Raw genomic sequence first — 23,666 nt, forward strand, 5'->3', positions numbered from 1 at the left:
GCAAAATGGCTGTCTGAGGAGGCCTTACAAACAGCTGTGAAAAGAAGAGAAGGGAAAAGCAAAGGAGAAAAGGAAAGATATAAGCATCTGAATGCAGAGTTCCAAAGAATAGCAAGAAGAGATAAGAAAGCCTTCCTCAGCAATCAATGCAAAGAAATAGAGGAAAACAACAGAATGGGAAAGACTAAAGATGTCTTCCAGAAAATTAGAGATACCAAGGGAACATTTCATGCAAAGATGGGCACAATAAAGGACAGAAATGGTATGGACTTAACAGAAGCAGAAGATATTAAGAGGTGGCAAGAATACACAGAAGAACCGTATAAAAATGATCTTCACGACCAAGATAATCACGATGGCATAATCACTCATCTAGAGCCAGACATCCTGGCATGTGAAGTCAAGTGTGCCTTAGAAAGCATCTCTACGAACAAAGCTAGTGGAGGTGACGGAATTCCAGTTGAGCAATTTCAAATCCTGAAAGATGATGCTGTGAAAGTGCTGCACTCAATATGCCAGCAAATTTGGAAAACTCAGCAGTGGCCACAGGACTGGAAAAGGTCAGTTTTCATTCCAATCCCAAAGAAAGGCAATGCCAAAGAATGCTCAAACTACCGCACAATTGCATTCATCTCACACGCTAGTAAAGTAATGCTCAAAATTCTCCAAGCCAGGCTTTAGCAATACGTGAACAGTGATCTTCCTGATGTTCAAGCTGGTTTTAGAAAAGGCAGAGGAACCAGAGATCAAACTGCCAACATCTGCTGGATCATGGAAAAAGCAAGAGAGTTCCAGAAAAACATCTATTTCTGCTTTATTGACTATGCCAAAGCCTTTGACTGTGTGGATCACAATAAACTGTGGAAAATTCTGAAAGAGATAGGAATACAGACCACCTGACCCGCCTCTTGAGAAACCTATATGCAGGTCAGGAAGCAACAGTTCAAACTGGACATGGAACAACAGACTGGTTCCAAATAGGAAAAGGAGTACGTCAAGGCTGTATATTGTCACCCTGCTTATTTAACTTCTATGCAGAGTACATCATGAGAAATGCTGGGCTGGAAGAAGCACAAGCTGGAATCAAGATTGCCGGGAGAAATATCAATAACCTCAGATATGCAGATGACACCACCCTTATGGCAGAAAGTGAAGAGGAACTAAAAAGCCTCCTGATGAAAGTGAAAGAGGAGAGTGAAAAATTTGGCTTAAAGCTCAACGTTCAGAAAACGAAGATCATAGCATCTGGTTCCATCACTTCATGGGAAATAGATGGGGAAACAGTGGAAACAGTGTCAGACTTGATTTTTTGGGGCTCCAAAATCACTGCAAATGGTGATTGCAGCCATGAAATTAAAAGACACTTATTTCTTGGAAGGAAAGTTATGATCAATCTAGATAGCATATTCAAAAGCAGAGACATTACTTTGCCAACAAAGTTCTGTCTAGTCAAGGCTATGGTTTTTCCAGTAGTCATGTATGAATGTGAGAGTTGGACTGTGAAGAAAGCGGAGTGCCGATGAATTGATGCTTTTGAACCGTGGTGTTGGAGAAGATTCTTGAGAGTCCCATGGACTGCAAGGAGATCCAACCAGTCCTTTCTGAAGGAGATCCGCCCTGGATGTTCTTTGGAAGGAATGATGCTAAAGCTGAAACTCCAGTACTTTAGCCACCTCATGAGAAGATCTGATTCTTGGAAAAGACTCTGATGCTGGGAGGGATTGGGGGCAGGAGGAGAAGGGGACGACCGAGGGTGAGATGGCTGGATGGCATCACCGACTCGATGGACGTGAGTTTGAGTGAACACCAGGAGTTGGTGATGGACAGGGAGGCCTGGTATGCTGTGATTCATGGGGTCGCAAAGAGTCGGACACAACTAAGCAACTGAACTGAACTGTTCCCTTCCTGCTATTTTCCTGGTGCCAAACAATGGTGGAGGTAATGAGGATAATGGTGACCTCCTTCAAAAGGTCCCATGCATGTACTGCTACACTCAGTGCCCCCACCCCCGTAGCAGGCCACCACTGACCCATGCCTCCACCAGAGACTCCTGGACAGTCCCGGGCAAGTCTGGGTCTGTCTCCTGTGGGGTCGCTGCTCCTTTCTCCTGGGTCCTGTTGCACTCAGGGTTCTGTTTGTGCCCGCTAAGAGTCTGTATTCAAGTCCTGTGTAAGTTCTGGCGGCTCTATGGTGAGGTTAATGTTGAGCTCCCCCAAGAGGGCTTATGCCATACCCAAGTCTGCTGCACTGAGTCCCCACCCCTGCGGCAGTCCACTGCTGACCCGTACCTCCACAGGAAACACTCAAACACAGTTCTATCTCAGTCTCTGTGGGATCTCTGGATCCTGGTGCATACAAGGTTTGTTTAAGCCTTCTGACCATCTCTGGCGGGTGTGGGTTTTGATTCTAAACATGACTTCACCCCTTCTACCATCTTGCTGGGGCTTCTCCTTTGCTCTTGGACGTGGGGTATCTCCTCACAGTCACTCCAGGGCTGGTAAGTGGCCATGAGATATAAATAACTCACACAACATCAAATTTTTCCTTTTAAAAATGTACAATTTGGTGAGTTTTAGTGTATGCATATAGTTGGCTATCCATCATTGCTAATTTCAGATCATTTTCATCACCCCAAAAAGAAACCTAATGCACATTAATCATCACACTGCTTCCCTCCTTCCCCTAGCCCTGGCAAACACTAAACTACTTTCTGTTTTTATGGATTTGCTTATGCAGAAATTCCACATAAATTTCATGCAATATACAGCCTTTTGTGGCCAACTTCTTCTACTTAGCCTAAGGATTTCAAAGTTCATCCATACTATAGTATGTGTTGATGGCACTCCATTTCTGTTAGTGCTCAAACAGTACTCCATAGTGTGGATATATACCTTGTCTGTCCATTCATCAGTTCATAGATATTGGGTTGTTTCCTCTTCTTTTCTATCATGAATAATGTTGCTCAAACACTGGTATACAGATTTTTGTGTTGTTCATTTTACTGGGTATATATCTGAGAGTGGAATTGCTGAGTAATATGGTAATTGTAGGCTGAACATTTTGAAGAACTGCAAACCTATTTTACAAAGTGGCTGCACCATTTTAGATTTCTGCTAACAATGAATGACTTTTCCAGTTTCTCCACATCCTCATCAGCATTTATTATTACCTGTGTTTTTTTATTTCAGTGATCCTAGAGGATGTGAGGTGATATCTTACCACATTTTTATTTATATTCCGTAATGGGTAAACAGTGGAAACACTGTCAGACTTTATATTTTGGGGCTCCAAAATCACTGCAGATGGTGACTGCAGCCATGAAATTAAAAGACGCTTACTCCTTGGAAGGAAAGTTATGACCAACCTAGATAGCATATTCAAAAGCAGAGACATTACTTTGCCAACAAAGGTCCATCTAGTCAAGGCTCTGGTTTTTCCAGTGGTCATGTATGGATGTGAGAGTTGGACTGTGAAGAAAGCTGAGCGCCGAAGAATTGATGCTTTTGAACTGTGGTGTTGGAGAAGACTCTTGAGAGTCCCTTGGACTGCAAGGAGATCCAACCAGTCCATTCTGAAGGAGATCAGGCCTGGGATTTCTTTGGAAGGAATGATGCTAAAGCTGAAACTCCAGTACTTTGGCCACCTCATGCAAAGAGCTGACTCATTGGAAAAGACTCTGATGCTGGGAGGGATTGGGGGCAGGAGAAGAAGGGGACGACCGAGGATGAGATGGCTGGATGGCATCACCGACTCGATGGACGTGAGTTTGAGTGAACTCTGGGAGTTGGTGACGGACAGGGAGGCCTGGCGTGCTGCAATTCATGGGGTCGCAAAGAGTCGGACACGACAGAGCGACTGAACTGAAACTGAATGACTAATAATGTTGAGCATATTTGTATGTGCTTATTAGCCATTTCTATATCTTTCTGGTATTTTCTGGTATTTCTTATAAGGGATACTGGCTTTTATTTTACTTTTCTTATCAAGCTTTTTTCTAGTTTTAGTATCAGGGTAATATTGGCTTCACAGAATGAATTGTCAAGTGTTCCTTTTATGAAAAGTTCATTAAATGATTGGTATATTAACTACTTTTCTTCCCAGGTGGCACTAGCAGTAAAGACCACACCTGCCAATGCAAGAGATGTGGGTTTGATCCCTTGGTTGGGAAGATCCCCTGGAGAATGAAATGGCAACCCACTCTTGTATTCTTGCCTGGGAAATCCCATGGACAGAGGAGCCTGGTGGGCTACAGTCCATGGGGTTGCAAAGAGTCAGACCCAGGTGAGCGACCAAGCAAAACATGTGGTCTAATCTGGAAAAAGTTTCATGTGCTGTTGAGAAGAATGTATATTTTGCTGTTGTTTGGTACAGTATTCTGTATGTGTCTATTAGGCCTAATTGCCAATGTAAAACTCACAATGTCTACCATCCAATGAAAAATGACCAGACATGCCAAGAAGCAGAGAATATAACTCATGATAAGAAAAAAAAAAAATCAATCAAAACCGACCACAAAATAACACAAATTACAGAATTAAAAACCAAGAACATTAAAAGTTAATATGACTGTAGTACTGGGTATGTTCAAGATGATACAGAGCAAACATCTTGAGCAGAGACATAAAAAACATTTTTTAAAAGATTCAAATTATACTTAATGAGATTTAAAACTACTGTTTGTTTAGATTTTTTTCTAATGGATGCGATTAAGGACAGATTCAACATTACAAAAGAAAAGACTAACAAACTCTAAGACACAGCAATAGAAACTATTCAAAATGAAACAGGGACAAAAAGATGGATTAAAATGAGAGCATGTGCTATTCTAATCCATCTTTTTGTCCCTGTTTTATTTTGGATAGTTTTTATTGCTGTGTCTTAAAGTTTATTAATCTTTTCTTTTGGGAAGGAAAGAGTAGGATGAATTGAGAGAGTAGAACTATTATACAGAGTGAAGTAAGTCAGAGAGAAGAACACCAATACAGTATACTGACACACATATATGGAATTTAGAAAGATGGTAATGATAACCCTGTGTGCGAGACAGCAAAAGAGACACAGATGTATAGAACAGTCTTTTGGACTCTGTGGGAGAAGGCGAGGGTGGGATGATCTGAGAGAATAGCATTGAAACATGTATATTATCATATGTGAAACAGATCACCAGTCCAGGTTCGATGCATGAGACAGGGTGCTCAGGGCCAGTGCACTGGGATGACCCTGAGGGATGGGATAGGGAGGGAGGTGGGAGGGAGGGTCAGGATAGGGAACACATGTACACCCATGGCTGATTCATGTCAGTATATGGCAAAACCACTACAATATTGTAAAGCAATTAGCCTCTAATTAAAATAAATAATTTTTTTTTTAAAGAGAGAGTAGTGCTGAAACATGTACGTTACCAGATGTAAAACAGATAGCTAACAGGAAGTTGCTGTATAACAGGGAGCTCAACCTGGGGCTCCGTGCTGACCTGGAGGGGCGGGCTGGGGGAGGTGGGAGGCTCAAGAGGGGGTGACAGATGTCTACTTGTAGCTGATTCTCATTGGTGTACGGCAGAAGCCAACACAATATTGTAAAGTGATTATCCTCCAGTTAAAAATGAATTTTGCAAAATGAACAGAGCACTGATGAATTGTGGAACAACTTAAAGCACCAAATACACCTGTATTTGTAGTCCCCATAGTGGGAGGGCAGGGGGAAGAGGTGGTAGGGTGGTGATAGAAAAAATATTTGAAGAAATAATGGCCCCAAATTTCCCAAATATAATAAAAACAGTAAATTCACAGATCAGAACTGCAACAAACCCCTAGCACAAGAAATATGAAAAAGATGAAACCAAGGCATCTCATAATTAAATTGCTTAAAATCTGTGATAAAGTGGAAAATTCAAAAGCCAGTAGAGAACAGAGAAACAAATATAAGGGTGTCGAATTTCAGAGACAAGCAAGGTAAAAGACATTAAATCAGTATCTTTAAAGCACTAAAAAAAAGTAACTGTCAACCTAAAATTCTTTACTCAGCAAAGATATCCTCAAAAATGAAGAAGCAATGGTTGTTTTCAGACATAAAGGAACTGAAAGAATTCATTACCAGCTGACCTACAGAACATGAAATGTTAAAAGAAGTGCCCCAGGCAAAAGGAAAATTATGCCGCATAAAATCCTGGAACTATGCGAAGGACTGCAAAGCAGAAGAAATGGCAACTCCATGAGTATTTACCCAAGGTTGCTTTTTATTATTTAAATCTCTTTAAAAGATAATTGCTTGAAGCCAGAATAATAATATATTGTGAGGCTCATAACAAGTAGGGGAAAAAAAAAACATGTGATGCTAAAATTAATTGAACAAAGGTGGGCAGGTATAGAAATGACAGTGTTATAAGGTCCTTATACTATCCATGAAGTAATTTAAGATAACTGGAAGTAATTTAACAGCAGTGACATTGGATCCTTGAAGAGCAAGAGTCTGAGCTGGTTGGGTCCACTGTGCGTGGATCTTCATTTTGGGCTGCCTCAGGTTTTAGTTGTGGTGTGCGGGCTCTTGGCTGGAGCACGTGGACTCTAGCTGTGGGGCACGGGCTTAGTTACTCCATGGGATGTGGGATCTTAGTTCCCCAACCAGGTACTGAATGCATCCTCCCAAGGAAGATTCTTAACCACTGGACCACCAGGGAAGTCCCCTACATGGATCTTTTTTTTTTAATAAGCATAGTCATCCCTCAGCGTAGGTGGAGTCTGGCTCTAGGACCCAGTCATGGACCATGGATATTCATCCCATAGTCAGCTCTCCATATCCAGGGTTCAGTATCCATGGATTCAACCAACTGCAGACCATGTAGTATTTGCTGAAAAACTCCCATGTGTTCAGTGGAATGGCACAGTGCAAACTCACATTGTTCAAGAGTCAGTTGTGCATACAATACCATACAATCAGCAGCGGATTGGGTCCACAGATGAGTGACCACGAATATGTAGGGCTGACTCGGTCTTGGCCATCCTTGAATTTTGGCATCCACAGCAGGTCCTAGAACCAATCCCCCATGGATATGAGAGACAACTATGGATCATACTGAATTTCAAACATACTGGATAAATCCCTTCATGGCACAGATCATGGCTGATGTGGTTGGGAACCTCTGTCCTACACGGTCCATAGCACCCATGGATCGATCTTCTGAAAGTCAATGGTACCACCCTTTGCTGCTTGAAATGTAATTAAATGACTCCAGGTAGGCTCCTCCAGAAAATCTTTAAGTTAAAGTCTTGGGCTTCCCTGGTGGCTCGGTGGTAAAAAAAAAAAAAAAAAAAACAAAAATCCACCTATCAATGCAGGAGACACAGGTCTGACCCCTGATTCAGGAAGATCACACATGCCTGGGATAAACTAAGCCCACCACAGCTATTGAACCTGTGCTCTCGAGCCTGGGAGCTGAAACTACTGAGCCCTCCAGCGGCAGCTACTGAAGCGCATGCGCCGTAGAGCCTGTGCATGGCCCCCCATGCCAGTATTCCTGCCTGGAGAAACCCATACTGAGGAGCCTGAAGGGCTACAGTCCATGGAGTTGCAGAGCTGGACAGGACTGAAGTGACAGCATGCACACACGTGTTCGTTCCTGTTTTACAGAGGTTTCTCATTTAACTTCCATCTCATCCTCTATTAAAGGAACTTTACAGTCTCTGAGTCTTGGCATCTTTCCTATAGTCATGACAACTGCATGTACTGAGTCCTAAGAGGGTTCAAGTCAAAAACTCCAGACCCTATTGACTAAACTCATTTGGGAAGACCCAGGAAAACTGCAGGTAAAGGGCGGTTTATGCCCACATGTCCGGTTAACAGCAAAGCCCCTCCTTGGCATAGAAACACAAAGGATTGTAACAGGAAAAGAAAGGACTGCTTCACTGGAAAACGCCTACTTATCCTTATTCCTTTGGTTCCAAAGCAGTTTGGCATGCTGGATGGAAAAGAAGCTACAGACACAAACAACTAAATGACAGTTCCTTGGCTGTTTCTACAGGCTGTAGCCAAACAGAAGAGCCCTAAGGCTTCCCACAACCTGAACAGAATCCAGCTGAACGGGGAAGCTGAGGATGAGATTGGAGTCAGACGCTTAGAAGGAACACACTGGGGATACAATGGTGATACTGGTTTCCAGCCCAAGGCTCCCTTGCAGCCCCCACCACACTGGGTGTCAGCAGCTTCCAGGCAGGCTCAGGGGGACTGCAAGGTTCAGGGTGTTTGTGGTGCTGGGGGCAAGGGATCAACTCACACTGAGCTACTGACCTCGCAGAAGCCAGGAGCACCAGACCGTCAGGACAAGGGGAAAAAAAAGATGAGATATGAAAAGAGAGGGGAGGACAAGAACCAGGTTTATAAACAAGGACAACAAACCCTGACTTCTCCTTCCTTAGCAACCTTCTCAGGGAACACACTGTCAGTGTTCCCTGAAAATGCTGCTGAGAGGGAAAGGGAGGCAAATTAAACTGTTCAGCAGTGAGTTATCCTGGTTTAATGTGTGTATTACATTCTCCTTTTTACAGGCAGCTATGACCCTAGAGTGCTGTGATTTCTGCAAACCAGTTACATGGGCTGTATGTATGCTTATGTTTTAATGGTGTCCTGAAGTCAAGAAGTTAGAAACTATCTATCCATATCCATACACACACACACACACACACACACACACACACACACACACACACACACAAATATATCAGATGATGAGCTCCCTACAAGTGGAAATCTTGTCTTCTTGACAGACTTGTTGCCAAGGGGGAGGGGAGCCAGAGAGAGATGGATTGGGATTAGCAGATTCGTTAGGGCTGGCACCCCACTCCAGTACTCTTGCCTGGAAAATCCCACGGATGGAGGAGCCTGGTAGGCTGCAGTCCATGGGGTCGCAAAGAGTCGGACACAACTGAGTGACTTCACTTTGACTTTTCACTTTCATGCATTGGAAATGGCAACCAACTCCAGTATTCTTGCCTACAGAATCCCAGGGATGGGAGAGCCTGGTGTGCTGCCGTCTATGGTGTTGCCCAGAGTTGGACACAACTAAAGCGACTTAGCAGCAGCAGATGCAAACATATATAGGATGGATAAACAACACGGTCCTTCTGCATACAACAGGGAATTATGTTCCATATCCTGTAATAAATGATAATAGAAAAGAATATGAGCAAGAATGTGTTTATATGTATAACTGTATCACTTTGCTGTAGAGCTGAAATTAACACAACATGGTAAATCAGCTATAAGTCAATAGAATAATTTTTTTACTCTTTCTTGTGGGGTTGTCTTGTGACCCACTAGAATCCAATAGCATCTCATCTGCAAATTAGTAGAATACATTTTTAAAATTTTTACTGAAGTAGATTTGATTTACAATGTCGTGTTTCAATAAAAGAAATTATAAAAATAAGAGAAATCTAGTCTCCTTGGAATGAAGAATTTATGCTTTCTTTTCAAGCTTATGGAGCTCACCTCTGCATTTTTGCAGCATTAAAATTTTCATCTCCCTTTATCAGTATGTTTTCAACATTTGTTATAATTCTGTGCACCACGGTATCCACCCCCATGAGCTCACAGGCTCCTGAGGGTAGGACTCCTGTACCAAGACCCTCTCAGCGTCAACTCGCCTAGGGCAGAGCTATCGTCATGACTTGCCCACCATACCTGTTTGTTGAATGAATATGTATTTGCTTGTGTAACAGATCAACAGAGAAGATTCAGTAAAGAAGCTTCTGCTTGGATTGGATGGGATCAAGATTTGAAGCTGTCAGCTGACAGGGTCATTACAGGTCATCCAGTCAAACTCCCACCATCACTACCGTGTTTTACTTGCAAGTCCTGGGGAGGCTGGGACATCATGCAAGGTCACATGACTGAATAAGGAGAGTGCAAGTAATCTAGGTTAATCACTGACTTTGCCAAGGTCCAAATAAAAAAGAAGTAAAAAATGTATGTAGCATTTGAGTCAGTTCTAATGAGGTGGATGAACCTAGAGCCCGTTATACAGAGTGAAGTAAGTCAAAAAGAGAAAAACAGATATCGTAATGCATATATGTGGAGTCTAGAAAGATGGTAGTGATGAATCTATTCACAGGACAGCAATGGAGACGCGGACATAGAGGACAGGCCTGTGGACATGGAGGGAGGGGGAAAGGAGAGGGTGGCGCACATGGGGAGGGCAGCGCGGAAACATACACCACCATACATAAAACAGAGAGCCAATGGGAACTGGCCGTGTGACGCACAGAAGTCAAACCGGGGCTCTGCAACAGGGATGGGGAGGGAGGTCGGAGGGGAGGTTCAAAAGGGAGGGGACGCATGCATACATATGGCTGATTCATGCTGATGTGTGGCAGAAACCAACACAATATTGTAAATCAAGTGTCCTTCAATTAAAAATAAATAACTTTAATTTTTAAAATATATGAAGGATATGCATATTGTGAACACATATTCACACACAGATATATGCATACGGCTACCCACTCCAGTATTCTTGCCTGGGAAATCCCATGGAGAGAGGAGCCTGGCGGACTACTGTCCATGAGGCCACAAGGAGTCAGACACGACTGAGTGACTAACAACAACATATATATAATGGCAAATTGCACTCTTTTCTGATAATAGAAAGGCTTCCCCAGCGGCTCAGTACTGGGTAAATAATCCATCTATGATGCAGGAGTTGAGAAGATCCCCTAGAGAAGAGAATGGCAACCTACTGTAGCATTCTTTTTTTTTTTTTTTTTTTTTTTACTTTTCAATACTGTATTGGTTTTGCCATATACTCTAGCATTCTTGCCTGGAGAATTCCATGGACTGAGGAACCTGTAAGGCTACAGTCGATGAGGTCACGAAGAGTCAGACATGAATGACATGACTAAGCACTCACACACGCACACCCTGATTACAGAAATGATATGTGGAAATGCATTGAAAAAATTCACGAGATCCAGAAATGTTTAGAAAGAAGAAAACAAAAACCATCAAAAATTCCACCCTCTGGAGCTGGCCATGTTTTACATGACAAATCTCTTCCTGTGTTGCTTTACTTGTCTGAGTGCCATGGTGAAAATTAGTCCCACCTTTTCACTTGGCAGAACGTCCAGGAAAAAATGGGCCCTCCTTTTCAGACACTGCCTGGATTAAGCAAGGCTGCAGATTCACTGCCACTCTCCCCTTTGAGAGGGTGGTCTGTTTTCCTTCCTCTTGAACTTGGCATGAGCACTTTACTCAGAGGCAGAGAAGGCGGGGCCATGCCAGCTCTGGGCCAGCACCTCACAAATGTCCAGCAGCTCCCACTCCTACAATCTGGAAAGTTCTGAATTCGTGTGCAAGAAACAGGCCACTCTGATGGAGAGGACATGAGCAAAGACCATGTGAAAGGCACCCTGGTGGCTCAGTGGTGAAGAATCCACCTGCCAATGTAGGAGACATGGGTTCGATTCCTGGTTGAAGAAGATCCCACATACTTCGGGGCCACTAAGTCCACGGGCTGCAACTACTGAGTCCACATGCCACAAGTCCTGAGTCCCATGAGCCCTGAGCCTGTGCTCTGCACCAAGTGAAGTCACTGCAACGGGAAGCCTGTGCACCAGAGCTGGAGAGCAGCCCCTGCTCGCTGCAGCTAGAGAAGAGCCCGGGCAGCAGCAAAGACCCAGCACAGCCAAAACTAAAAATAAATGTCTTTTTGAAAAAGACATTGTGGAGACTCTGAGATGATGGCACAAGGGATGGGCTTTGCCATCTCAGCCTGCCAAGGGAGTCCACCCTCCAACTGCCCTCACCAAGATGGCAGCCATGGGCACAGACCATATGGACCCCTGCCAGCCCAGCTGACACCACACAGAGAAGGAGGACTGCCCACCTGATCCCAGCCAACTCACAGAATCACAAGAGAAGGTAACATGGTGGTTGTGTCCCAGGATTTCAGGGTAGGTATGTGGAGAGGGGTGGGCGTGATGACAAAGCAATAGATAACTGAGACAGCTAGCAATAACCTTCCAACTCCTTTGAGAAGCATCAAAACTAAATCTAAGAACTAAATCTGAAATTAAATTGTAAAACTGCAGACCACGTGCTGATAAAGTGAAAAGAACATGGATCTAAAGTGGGGACAGCCAGGTTTAGAGGGGCTTCCCTGGTGGTTCAGACAGTAAAGAATTTGCCTGCAATGCAGGAGACCTGGGTTTGATTCCTGGGTAGGGAAGATCCCCTGGAGAATGGAATAGCAACCCACTCCAGTATTCTAGCCCAAAAAATCCCAAGGACAGAGGAGTCTGGTGGGCCACAGTCCATGGGGTCACAAAGAGTCAGACATGACTGCTCAACACAACTGCAACCAGGTTTAGAACAGATTGAGCTACTTAGGAGCTGTTTAAACTCGAGAATAAGTCGCTCGACCTGCTTGCTCCTCCAACCTCTTATTGTAAAATAAGGTCATTGCTGATGTCAATTTCCGGGGCTTCTGAGAAAGGGCAGATGAAACCATGTAAGGAAAGATGCTTTTTACCCATCAGTAGGGTTGTTTTTGCCTCTTTTCTTCAAGCTTAGAGATTTGCTGATCATGAACAGTGACTTCTAAAAGAGAGCACAGCTCAGTTCTAATGAATTGAATGAACCTAGAGCTTATTATACAGAGTGAAGTAAGTCAGAAACAGAAAAACAAACATTGTATATTAACGCATATATGCGGAATCTATAAGAATTGTGCTGCAGGGTGGCAATGGAGACGCAGACTAGAGAACGGCTTGTAGACACGGTGAGGGAAGGTGCTGCTGCTGCTGCTGCTAAGTCGCTTCAGTTGTGTCCAACTCTGTGTGATCCCATAGATGGCAGCCCACCAGGCTCCGCCATCCCCGGGATTCTCCAGGCAAGAACACTGGAGTGGGTTGCCATTTCCTTCTCCAATGCATGAAAGTGAAAAGTGAAAGTGAAGTTGCTCAGTCGTATCCAACTCTTCGCGACCCCATGGACTGCAGCCCACCAGGCTCCTCTGTCCATGGGATTTTCCAGGCAAGAGTACTGGAGTGAGGTGCCATTGCCTTCTCCGGAGGGAAAGTCAGGGGGACGAAAGGAGAGAGTAGCGTGGAAACATCTATATTACCATATGTGAAACAAACAGCCCGTGGAAATTTGCTGTACTACTCAAGGAGCTCAGACTTGGTGCTCTGTGATGATCTAGAGGGGTGGGATGAGGCGGGAGGGAGTTTCAAGAGGGAGGGGATATATGTATACCTATGGCTGATTCATGTTGATATACGGCAGAAGCCAAGACAATATTATAAAGCAATTATCCTCCAATTAAAAATAAATAATTTTTTTTTTTTAAAGAGAACCCTGTTGTCTCCTCTCTTGGAAAGACAAGAGGAGGCCAGACCTTGACTGCAAGGAGATCCAACCAGTCCATTCTGAAGGAGATCAGCCCTGGGATTTCTTTGGGAGGAATGATGCTAAAGCTGATGCTCCAGTACTTTGGCCACCTCATGCAAAGAGTTGAGTCATTGGAAAAGACTCTGATGCTGGGAGGGATTGGGGGCAGGAGGAGAAGGGGATGACAGAGGATAAGATGGCTGGATGGCATCACAGACTCAATGGACGTGAGTCTGGGTGAACTCCAGGAGATGGTGATGGACAGGGAGGCCTGGCGTGCTGCGATTCATGGGGTCGCAAAGAGTCACACAACTGAGTGACTGAACTGAACTGAACTGAACTGAACATTTTATCCACATGACATCCAAGAAAGGACTGCAAGGAAGGCCTTCATGTGTTCAGTATTTTAAGCCATTTCTCAAAGTTCTGTAGAAGAGGCCAGAGAGCTCGGTGGGGCCTCTTTCCTATGAGCGCTGACCCTACTCACAAAGGCTGCATCTTAGTGTTCTCTGAGTCCCCACCTACTAATGCCAGCATCTTTGGGAGCTAGGATTTCAACAAAAGAATTAGTGGAGGCGGGGCTTGGGAACCACAGCAATGAATAAACAACGGAGTCTCTGCAATCTGAACCCAGACCTGCTGCACCAGCAATGGGGCCTCAGAAATCTGCCTTTTATTAAGTTCTCCAAGTGCTTGATCTTCATGCATTCTTAAGACCCATCAGACCTTGCCTGGATCAAACAGAACATTTAGAAAAAAGCAACGAGAGGGAAAAGGTATCATGATATTCCAGGACCCAAGGAGAGAAGTATCATACCCACTACTCCAGGAGGTATTTCCCACAGAGCAATCCACCCACTTGGCTCAAGCTCAGGACTGGCCGGAAGGCAGCTCTGTGGTCCCAGTGCTGTGAAAACAGCCTTCCAGCAGCTCTTTGGCAGTGTTTCTCAGCTCACTGGGGGCTGGATGACAAATCCTGGTCTTGTCCTGACATGTAAAGCCCTGGAGCGAGGGAGGGAGGGAGGGAGGAAGGGAGTGTGTGTGTAGATGTGGCTCTGGGGTTACTTCTGTGTGAACACACGGCTACCAGAGGAGAGAAACAGCAGAGCTCTCTGTCCGAGGACTAGGGCAGGGAGGCAAGGGTGGGTCAGACAGATAGGATTCAAACCCAACTTCTAATCTCACTCTTGACAACAAATACTGGGTTGGCCAAAAAGTTCTTTTGAGTTTTCCATAGGCTTTTAGCAGAAAACCTTGAACTTTCTGGCCAACTCAATATATCTTTGATAGTTCAGAGATGAAAATTAAAAAAAAAAAGAGGACTATTTTCATAATCCTCAACAAAAGGAATTCTCAGCATGGGGGACTTTCCTGGTGGCACAACGGATAATAATCTGCCTGCCAAGGCAGGGGACGTGGGTTCAATCCCTGATCTGGGAAGATCCCATGTGCTGTGGAACGACTCAGCCCTTGCACCACAACTACCGAGCCTACTTGCTGCAACTGCTGAGCCCAAGGGCCTACAGCCTGTGCTCTGCAACAGGAGAAGTCACCACGATGAGCAGCCCATGCACCGCAACAAAGAGCAGCCCTCACTCGCTGCAACTGGAGAAAACCCACACACAGCAACGAAGACCCAGCAGAGTCAAAAATAAATAATAATTAAAAAAAAAAAAATCTCAGAGGCTGTGAAGGAAAATAACTTAAGATGTCTGCTACAGGAAAGTGAAAATCTGTGGACATGAGGGGGAAAAGTAAAGGTTAACAACCAGATGAGAACTTGGGGGAAAGTGTCTGCAACACAAGACTACCAATAAAGGATTAACACTCAGACTAAACCAACGACTCCCATAAATTCAAGCAAAAACTGGGCAAAGGATGTGAATAAACAGGCCACGGAAGAAGAAGAAAGACAGCCAATAAACAAGAAAACTATGTTCAGCATTACCAATAATCAAAGAAATATAACTTGGCATAATAGGGAGGTGACATGCTTTGATAGAAACTAAAAGATCCCTAATACCCAAGGAAGCAAAATATATGGAAACAGGCACAGCTGTTAAAAGCGCAAATTGTTGAAATCTTTTTGGAAGGACAAAGTATCAGTATCAAGCAAAATATAAAACTTGCCCTCCACTTATCCCAGCAATTTTATATCTAGGAGTTTATCCCAAACTGGTCTTTGCGCAAATAAACAGCTCTGTGTGTACAGTACAAGGCTGGTGTTTTAAACAGCATCTGTAATCCTGATGAATTTGGACTGAGATTAGGGGACCCCTGTGGAGGAGGTATGGCCCGGATGCTTCCATGAAAGATGACCCCTGACCAGTCGTTGGTCAAGAAGGGGACATATGCACAAAGGTGTCCAACTAGGGGTACCTCACTGGTGATCCAGTGGTTGAGATTCTGCCTTCTGATGCAAGGGACTTGAGTTCCATCCCTTTTCCAGGAACTGGCATGCTACATTCCATGGGGCAACTAAGTCTGTGCATGGCAACTACTGAGCCCACAAGCTACAACTAAGACTCAACACAGCAAAAAATAAATAATTTTTTTTTAAAAAAAGGGGGGGTCCAACCAACCAAGCGGTTTGGGCTCCAAAATCACTGCTGATGGTGGCTGCAGTCACAAAATTACAAGATGCTTGCTCCTTGGAAGAAAACCTATGACAAACATAGACATCATATTAAAAAGCAGAGACATCACTTTGCTGACAAAGATGTGTATAGTCAAAGCTATGGTTTTTCCAGTCATCATAAACAGATGTGAGAGTTGGACCATAAACAAGGCTGAGTGCCAGATAATTGATGCTTTTGAACTGTGGTGCTGGAGAAGATTCTTGAGAGTCCCTTGGACTGCAAGGAGATCAAACCAATTTCTATAGGAAATCAGTCCTGAATATTCATTGGAAAGACTGATGCTGAAGCTCCAATACTTTTGGCCACCTGATATAAAGAGCCGAATCACTGGAAAAGACCCTGATGCTGGGAAAGACTGAAGGCAAAAGGAGAAGAGAGTGACAGAGGATGAGCTGGTTGGATGACCTCACCGACTCAATGGACATGAGTTTGAGCAAACTCCAGGAGATAATGAAGGATGAGGAGGCCTGGTATGCTGCAGTCCATAGGATCATAAAAAGTCAGACACAACTTAGCAACTGAACAATAATAAATAACCAAGATGAATGAACGATTCTTCCTTGCCATGTAAGGAGAAGTGTTTGTTTTTTTCTCTTTCTGCTGTGGGGTTGTAAAGCGTAGTGTTGCTATAACAAGCATTTTGCCACCATGAGGGGGAAATTGCCTTCTTAAGAAAACCAACATGTAGAGGAGGGCATATCACAGGGAAACAAATGGCAAAGGTAACAGAGAAACAGCCAGTGGAGCTAGAATCACTGGATTAACCCATCCAGAAGCCACCATTTCTGTGAACTTCAGTTATAAAGGCCAATAGCTTTCTTTATGAAGCCCAACTGATACTTGCAGCCAAAGTTTCCTGATATAGCCAGCAGAAAAGAGTTGGCTAAATAGATTATGATACGGCCATATAATAAAATACTGTGTATAGGATAAGAAGTACAGGTGGCTGCATAAGCAGTATTCTGTACAGATTTCCATTAGGTATTGTTAATCAGGAAAATGCTGGGGACTCATAGGCATGATGTCACCTATTTAGATAAAAAAGTAAACTGAGCTCTAGATAGAGACACAAATTACAATCATAAAGGAAGAAGAAGCTTTTATTTCTACCTGTACACACTTTTGATTTTTTTTAAGGTTTTAACAATAAGTATGTGTAAAAAGCAGAGACAACACTTTGCCAACAAAGATCCGTATAGTCAAAGCTGTGGTGTTTCCAGTAGTCATGTACAGATGTGAGAGTTGGACAATAAGGAAAACTGAGTGCCTAAGAATTGATGCTTTCAATTCTGTGGTGCTAGAGAAGACTCTTGAGAGTCCCTTGGCCTGCAAGGAGATCCAACCAGTCAGTCCTAAAGGAAATCAATCCTGAATATTCATTGGAAAGACTGATGCTGAAACTCCAATACTTTGGCCACCTGATGAGAAGAATTGACTCACTGGAAAAGACTCTGATGCTGGGAAAGATTGAGGGCAAGAGGAGAAGGGGGTGACAGAGGATGAGATGGTTGGGTGGCATCACCAACTCAAAGGACACAAGTTTGAGCAAACTCTGGGAGACAGTGAAGGACAGGGAAGCCTGGTTGTGTTGTAGTCCATGGGGTCACAAAGAGTTAGTTAGTGAATGAACAACAACTTTTAATATATATGAATATGCATAAATATATATTTCAGTTTGGGAACTTTGAAGTGCTTTAGGTAACACTATTTCTTAAGTATGATATTAAAAATAGATATTTAAACCGACATTTAAACAGAAAATTTTATTAGCATAGTCTCCAAATGTCTGTTTTTTTGTTTTTACATAAGATTAGTTTGTATAACCTGATGTTATTTAGCTTTTGATCACTTCTTCTCATTTCTTATCTGTCTGGAAACAGAAGTGTGTTCTTTTTTTTTTTTTTTTTTACAGTGTGGACCATTTTTAAAGTTTTCATTGAATTTGTTACAATATTGCTTCTGTTTAACGTTTTTGATTTTTTGTCCATGAGGCATGTGAGATCTTAGCTCTCAGACCAGGGATCAAGCTCATATCCCCTGCATTGAAGGTGAAGTCTTAAGCACTGGACAACCAGGGAAGCCCCAGAATGTGTGTCTTGATCCCTAAAAGTAATAAAAATAAAAACTCTCATGGGGCTGGCACAAAATGAGTGATCAGTGCTAACTCTGCTATTCAGTACTCTTCTGACGTTACGTTTCCTCAAACGCCCTGGAAACAGCACCCACTCATCCCCTGAGTCTGGCTCAGGGGCCATGCCGGGCTTCTGGATCCCAGAAACAGCTCGGCTGTGAACGCAGGGCTGTCCCAGGGAAGCCAGGAAGGCCCTTTGAGGGAACCTCAGCGTCACCACCCAGCCAGTTGATAAGGAGCCTCAGGAAAGTCATCTGGCTGCCCTATTCATTTTTCAGATGATTAATGAAGACAAATCACTTGGAATTTTCTTTAACTGAACATCACCGCCCATTTTCAACATGAGACAATGAAAGCAAGGAGCTGCCGTCGAGTGAAGTCCTGGACCACGCTCTATAGAACCACGCTCTGGGATAGGTTTCCTTCTTGGGGGAGGTGGGCAGGCGTGGTGGAACAGAGCCACCCAGGGCTGCTGTCTCCCCCATGTCTGCAACTCAGCGGGGGTGTCTAAGCCCTGATGTGGGGCCTTCTGACATCCCAGGTCCCAGCTCTCCAATGCTGAATATTACACACATACACACACCACTCATACACATATCACACACACACACCCCACATGCCCACCACACACTCACACTTTGATTTTTAAGAGCCTTCAATAAAGTTTTAAATTGTTGTCCATTATTGTTGTCAATGACTGCGCTAGCGATTCTTCTAAGGAAAATATCGAACAGGGCTGGTCTTTGAAGTTACCCTGCCCGGTGGACACATATCTGTATACATACCTGCAATCTGAGAAAGATTCCTGTGCGATGGAGACATAGGAAAGGCATCTAACTCCTTGCAGAATTTTACTGAAAGGAGGACATTGTGTTATTTGAAGACGTGATAAAGTACAAAATAAACAGGCTTCATAAGTGGTACAGTGGTAAAGAACTTGCCTGCCAATGCAGGAGACCTGGGTTCAATCCCTGGGTCAGGAAGATCCCCGGAAGTAGGAACTGGCAACCTATTCCAGCATCCTTGCCTGGGAAATTCCACGGGCAGAAGAGCCTGGCAGGCTACACTCCATGGGGTCGCAAAAGAGTTGGAAATGACTACGCATGCGCACATAAAAGAAACAGGAATTCATTAACCTCCCACCTGACCCACAGAGAGCGCTCAGGTATTTGTGGGATGATGGAAGGACTTTGCTGGTGACCTCACCCTAGTGGCTTGCCTTTGTCGGGTGCAGGATTCCTCTCTGGGAATGCGGATAACCACCCCTGCTCCACGGTGGGATGAAGGCTGAGGCGGAAGGCTTTATCAGGAAAGGCACACTGTGAATATCAGACGCTAGTGGTGGGGGCGCGTGGGTGCCAAGACTGGCACCAAACTGGGCCTCTCAGAAACCAGCGGGTGACCTGAGGCGACCGTTCCAAAAAATCACCGCCCCCGCTCTTATCTCCCCTGGAACCACATCCTCCCCTGCAATCAGGCTGCCTTATCAGCGTTTCCACACCCAGCCAGCTTGGCACTTTTCAGACTCCTCTGGAACAAGTGTCCAGGCCCTCCACCCCCTTACTCTCTTTTTAAAGTTCAGTCTCTTCTCCAAAGAAGATATATAGATGACTAATAAACACACGAAAAAAAAAAACAAAAAACCTCAATATTGCTTATTATTAGAGAAAGGCAAATCAAAACTACAATGAAGTTATCACCTCATACCGGTCAGAACAGCCATCATTAAAAAAAACCCTACAAACAATAAATGCTGGAGAGGATGTGGAGAGAAGGGAACCCTCTTGTACTGTTGGTGGGAATGTAAATGGATACAGCCATTATGGAGTTTAGTACAGAGATTTCTTAAAGTTCAATCATTCATCACTCCAAGAAGCCTTCAAACTACCCTCCAGGCCTGCCCCTCTCTCCCATCCCCTACTCCCTTACTCTACCATCCTTGCTCAAAACATCAGGCAGCTCCCCCTGAACACCCCCCTATCAGAGAGGGCAGGTATGAGATGGAATCAAGACGCCAACATAACCATCGCACTGATTTCCAAAAGGTTCCACTTAAAACCCTTGACTTTTAAGTCTGGTCCTTGAGTCACAATAAAAGGCCTTCCTTTTGGCAATGCCAAAGAATGTTCAAACTATCACACAAGTGCTCTCATTTCACAGGCTAGGAAATTAATGCTCAAAATCCTTCAAGCTAAGCTTCAACAGTACATGAACCAAGAACTCCCAGATGTTCAAGCTTTGTTTAGAAAAGGCAGAGGAACCAGAAATCAAACTGCTGATATCTGTTGGATCGTAGAAAAAGCAAGGGAATTCCAGAAAAGCATCTACTTCTGCTTCACTGACTACTCTAAAGCCTTTGACTGTGTGGATCACAATCATCTGTAGAAAATTCTTGAAGAAACAGGAATACCTGACCACCCTACCTGTCTCCTGAGAAACCTGTATGCAAATCAAGAACCAACAGCTTGCTGGTTCAACAAAGGACTAGTTCAAAACTGGGAAAGGAGTATGTCAAGGCTGTATATAGTCACCCTGCTTATTCAACTTATATGCAGGGTACATCATGTGAAATGGTGAGCTGACTCAAGCTGGAAACAAGATTGCTGGGAGAAATATCAACAACCTCAGATATGCAGATGACACCACCCATATGGCAGAAAGAGAAGAACTAAAGAGTCTCTTGATGAAAGTGAAAGAGGAGAGTGAAAAAGTTGACTTAAAATTCAACATTCAAAAAACTAAGATCGTGGCATCTGGTCCATCACTTCATGGCAAATAGGTGGAGAAACAGTGAAAACAGTGACAGACTTTATTTTGGGCTCCAAAATCACTGCAGATGGTGACTGCAGCCATGAAATTAAAAGACGCTTGCTCCTTGGAAGAAAAGTTATGACCAACCTAGACAGCATATTAAAAAGCAGAGACATTATTTTGCCAACAAAGGTCCGTCTCGCCAAGGCTATGGTTTTTCCAGTAGTCATATATGGATGTAAGAGTTGGACTATAAAGAAAGGTGAGAGCTGAAAATTTGATGTTTTTGAACTGTGGTGTTGGAGAAGACTCCCAAGAGTCCCTTGGACAGCAAGGAGATCCAACCAGTCCATCTTAAAGGACATCAGTCCTGAAGATTCATTGGAAGGACTGATGCTGTAACTGAAACTCCAATACTTCGGCCATCTGATGGGAAGAACTGACTCATTGGAAAAGACCCTGATGCTGGGAAAGATTGAGGGCAAAAGGAGAAGGGGGTGACAGACGATGAGATGGTTGGATGGCGTCAGTGACTCAATGGACATGAGTTTGAGTCAACTCCAGGAGTCGGTGATGGACAGAGACACCTGGTGTGCTGTAATCCATGGGGTGTCAAAGAGTTGGACATGACTGAGTGACTGAACTGAGATGTTTTTCTGGAACTCTCTTGCTTTTTAGATGATCCAATGGATGTTGGCAATTTGATCTCTGGTTCCGCTGCCTTTTCTAAATCCAGCTTGAACATCTGGAAGTTCGTGATTCACATACTGTTGAAATCTGGCTTGGTGAATTTTGAGTATTACTTAGCTAGCATGTGAGATGAGTACAATTGTGTAGCAGTTTGAAAACTCTTTGTCATTGCCTTTCTTTTGGATTGGAATGAAAACCCACCTTTTCCAGTCCTGTGGCTGCTGCTGAGTTTTCCAAATTTGCTGGCATATTGAGTGCAGCACTTTCACAGCATCATCTTTCAGGATTTGAAATAGCTCAACTGGAATTCCATCACCTCCACTAGCTTTGTTTGTAGTGATGCTTCCTAAGGCCCACTTGACTTCGCATTCCAGGATGTCTGGCTCTAGGTGAGCGATCACACTAATTATCTGGGTCAAGAAGATCTTTTTTGTATAGTTCTTCTCTGTATTCTTGCCACCTCTTCTTAATATCTTCTGCTTCTGTTAGGTCCATACCATTTCTGTCCTTTATTGTGCCCATCTTTGCATGAAATGTTCCCTTGTATCTCTAATTTTCTTGAAGAGATCTCTAGTCTTTCCCATTCTACTGTTTTCCTCTATTTCTTTGCATTGATAACTGAGAAGGATGTTCTTATCTCTCCTTGCTATTCTTTGGAACTCTGTGTTCAAATGGGTATATCTTTCCTTTTCTCCTTTGCCGTTAGCTTCTTTGCTTTTCTCAGCTATTTGTAAGGCCTCCTCTGACAATCATTTTGCCTTTTTGCCTGTCTTTTTCTTGGGGATGGTCTTGATCACTGCCTCCTGTACAATGTCAAGAACCTCCGTCCATAGTTCTTCTTCTTGAAGAATTCCTCAGTCCCAGGCAAACCCAGAAAGTTGGTGGCCCTACCTGGTACTAAGCAGCAGCATCCCAGGATGTCCCGGTTTGATTTAAAGTGAACAAGGGTGGGTATTTGATGCTATTCAGACTGTGCTCCTTCAACCGACAAAGGTGAATACAACTATTTCTGCACTGAAGTCTGATGGGGGAGAACTACTCTTAAAGGAATAATGAAAATACTAAGTGAAGTGAGTCATACAGACAGACAGAGAGCATATGATATCACTCTTATGTGGAATCTAATTTTAAAAAATGATAGAAATGATCTTGTTTACAGAACAGAAAAAGACCCACAGATTTCAAAAACAAACTTAAGGTTACCAAAGGAGAAACGTGGACAGAAGGATGAATTAGGAGCTTGGGATGGACATGCACACACTACTATATATAATACAGAAAATCAATAAGGATCTACTGTATAGCACAGGGAACTCTGCTCAATATTCTGGAATAATCTATAGGGTAGACGACTCTGAAAAGATTAATATGTGTACAAGTGAAACTGAATCACTTTGCTGTACAGCTAAAAAACTAACACAACGTTCTTAGTCAATTGCTGTTGTTGTTCAGTTGCTAGGTCACATCTGACTCTTTGTGACCCCATGGACTGCAGCATGCCAGGCCTCCCTGACCCTCACTATCTCCTGGAGTTTGCCCAAGTTCATGTCCATTGAACTGCATTCAACTATATGCCAATAAAAAGAATTTAATATAGTATGTTAAGGGGAAAGGTGGGCTTCCCTGGTGGCTCAGATGGTAAAGAATCTGCCTGCAATGCAGGAGACCTGGGTTCAATCCCCGGGTTGGGAAAATTCCCTGGAGAAGGAAATGGCAACCCACTCCAGTATTCTTGCCTGGGAAATCCCAGGGACAGAGGAGCAAGAGGCTGGAGTGAGTCACCATGCCCTCCTCCAGGGAATCTTCTCGGCCCAGGGACTGAACCTGCATCTTTTATGTCTCTTTCATTGGTAGGCAGGTTCTTTACCCCTAGTGCCACCTATGTCCTCTACAACATCAAAACAAGGCTTTCCTTCAGGTCTGCAGGGGACATCTGCAATAGACTTGACTTTCCAGACACCAAACCTCTTTCCAAGGGTACCCTAATACCTACTTGAGACCAGAAATGATGCTTCCAATCCGGTGATGGAGGTGCCCCTGGGCAAGACAGCCTCTCGCCAGTCTACAGTTGCATC

This window comes from Capricornis sumatraensis, chromosome 1 (assembly GCF_032405125.1).
Source record: "Capricornis sumatraensis isolate serow.1 chromosome 1, serow.2, whole genome shotgun sequence".
NCBI lineage: Eukaryota > Metazoa > Chordata > Mammalia > Artiodactyla > Bovidae > Capricornis > Capricornis sumatraensis.